General features: G+C 45.7%; 1 long non-coding RNA gene across 1 annotated transcript; it reads right to left on the reverse strand.

Annotated features, from left to right (window-relative positions):
- Nucleotides 1–229: 229 nt before the first annotated feature.
- Nucleotides 230–1,335, reverse strand: LOC146191611 (uncharacterized). The gene is made up of 2 exons (XR_014706359.1): nucleotides 1,270–1,335; nucleotides 230–1,167 (listed from the first exon to the last, which is right to left on the reverse strand). It is a non-coding gene; the product is annotated as an uncharacterized LOC146191611 (long non-coding RNA).
- Nucleotides 1,336–3,013: the final 1,678 nt, after the last annotated feature.

Here is a 3,013-nt window from a genome sequence, read left to right on the forward strand (position 1 = left end):
AAACAGCGAAGCAGTGTGAGAACCTCCTTATAGTGCCAATGGCATCAAGACTACCAGAACAGAAGCTGTCATTAAGTTACTGGCCAGACAACAGAAAGGAAATCAGCAGCTCTTTATGTAGCCAACAGCCACTGTGACTAAACAATGTTGAGAATGTTTTCTCTTCTTAGTTCGTAGTTCTGGTAAGTAGAGAATGAGGTGTGAATTTTTTTTTTTTTTTTTTACCAGACAGACTATTTGAGAGAAAATAAAACAATCCTACTCACTGAAAATGAGGTTCAGTCATTTATTCGTCTTAATAAGCTTTGGCGGGTCGCGATGGTTCGGTACATACATCGCCACTAACTGCTCAGATGCTTTAAACTGAAGGAGGAGTCAAGAAAATGTGCAATAAGGAACAGTGACATCAAAGTTACACAGGCCTACGCGAATGGTATATAACAACACGAGCCCTTTCAAAGCAGTTATTTTCATAGCTGCAGATAAATCAGGTCATAAATGTACGGCACTGCAGTGTTCTAAAAGGTGAGAGAATTGTTATTTTGAATCTATGGAGCAATGACCTGTAGTAGATGATTTTGGTGCACGAAATGCTGTTTTAAATACAATAAAGGTTATACACATATATTTCATGCAGAACTTTACAACGAACAAAACATTTTAGAAATGTTGCAAACAAGGTCCAGCCATATGTATACATTGAGCATTATCGGCAGGTGGCCAGCTTCCACGATACACACGTCTTAGGATCCGGGATTTAGAACTGACATGAACAGTCGTTCCTTCAGGAAGAACGTTCTTCCTGAAGGAACACCAACCGGAACGACGCCCCTTTTTATACTGGTATTTCGAGGTGATTAAAGTTTACCACTGCTACTAAATAGTGGTGTCGAAGTCGAGGACAACGATAAAAATGACAGCGAGATTCCATTCGACTACGCACTCGACCGGAGACGAGTTTGTCGCATCCCATGTGTTGCGCTACTTGCGCTGTACACCTTACTTCCGGATGATCCAAAGGCAGTGACTCTTGTAAATTTCGGGAAATGCAAGTAAGTACTTGACTTGCGACATACTGCAGGCATGTTCCATCGACAAGAGCGGGCTGACACGCATTGCAGAACTAGCGTCGCAGAGTCCACAGGTCGGAGATGGTGCTATCTGTAACTAAGAGAACGCATGGGAATATCACAGCTTGCTGCTTGACGAACAGCAGTACGAGAGGCCGAAGCTCAAGGAGTATTATAACAAGTGGAAAGGAACACGTACGGCCACACGGCTACGATATTCAAACTACAATGCCAAGAAACCCGTCCGCCACCATCGCCACAGCCATGTTATAGTGCCTAGAATATGCCATGTCCGGCTTGCGAGCGATCACATTCACGGAGCCGGCGACACTGGCGACCAGCTATCGGCCTATCGCTTGAAACGGCGACGAGAAGCAGCAGACATTTTACAAACAAAACAAAACAAGGCTACGTCACATCCGGCAAGTTATTCCTCCTCACTTCTTTCAGCTGGCGCATGCGCAGAAGCGACGGAGCATTCCAATAAAGAAGGTCTGGTCCTAGCCTATGGTTCTTTTCAGCTGATTTTGTTGCCAACAGGATTTACCAGCTTCACCAAGCTGCACTAGTCACCCTAGCTGCACCATGGAAGGTCCCCTACACCCTACCAACACGACTCGAAGCACTGAAGACACCCAGCTCAAATTCAGTCTACCACGGATGACTTCAACCTGCGCATCCAATCAACCAGACCAACAATACTTTCATCGTGGAATTCTACAGGGACTTGAATATTTGGGGGCTGTGATTTAAAACATTCCTATGCAAAACCTACTACTCCATTCGAGCTGAAATAACGTTCACAAAGTATCAAAATATCGTCTACGTTATCTCATAAGTGATTCAACATCGTTACCTGCCTAGATTTTCCGAAATCGAGGAAAAAGTGCTCTCGATGGCGTGCACAATTTTCGCAGAAGAGAGTCGAAAGCTATTTTGACATAGTGCGTCATCTGTCGGGCAGCGAGGCAAGCGCGCCAACGGCTGGGATGGAGCTTGCCTCGCTGCTCGACAGATGACGCACCATGTCAAAGCAGCGTTTCGACTCTCTTCTGCGAAAATTGTGCACGCCACCGAGATCACTTTTTCCTCGATTTCGGAAAATCTAGGCAAGTAACGATGTTGAATCACTTATCAGATAACGTAGACGATATTTTGATACTTTGTGAACGTTATTTCAGCTCGAAGGGGGTGGTAGATTTTGCATAGGAATGTTTTAAATCCCAGCCCCCAAATATTCAAGTCCCTGTATATGGCACGGCATTCCAGGTGGCAACAGCCTCCCTATCCATTAAACCATTATGAAATGGAATGAAAAAAATTATTTCCGACAGAAAATGACTGTCATCCCTCCCCCACTCCCCCGACCAATTTAACTGTGGTAAATTAAACCTATCCGTGCGCGGCTTACGACTCAAAAGGGGTTACCAGAGGAGTCATCGCAAACGCGCTTACGGCCTACGGTAACATGCCAGCGCCATATCTTTCTACCAAGACGTCATGGTCATAATTTCCAAATCTCGAGTACACCATCAGCCCGCGACGCATGGAAAAAACGCACCTATCCTAGTCATCTTCGACGCAAACACGTACAGTCCCGCGTTCCACCAAGTGTCCATCGCGACAGCCCGGATGCCAGCCAATTGGATCAATCATACGTCATACGACAGTGACATATCGGACATGTCCAATCCACAATTAAGACCTATTTTATCCACCCAGACAACACACAGGCATCCCAGGGATTCCGGTAATGGGAGATTGGGATGTCCTAGGGACATCCGGAGAAGTCCCACAAAAATCCCCCCCAAAACATCCCAAATGAAACAAGCAGTGGCTTCCTCAGGACGTTCCCAACTATATCGCCGTGGACATGTTTGGGGTGTTTGAGAGCTTATTGGGACACTGTTTAGGAGGTTTTCCTCGGCTTGTTATTCTAGGCC

The sequence above is a fragment of the Amblyomma maculatum genome, chromosome 4 (genome assembly GCF_055883805.1).
Source record: "Amblyomma maculatum isolate TAMU_Amacu chromosome 4, ASM5588380v1, whole genome shotgun sequence".
NCBI classification, from domain to species: Eukaryota; Metazoa; Arthropoda; class Arachnida; order Ixodida; family Ixodidae; genus Amblyomma; species Amblyomma maculatum.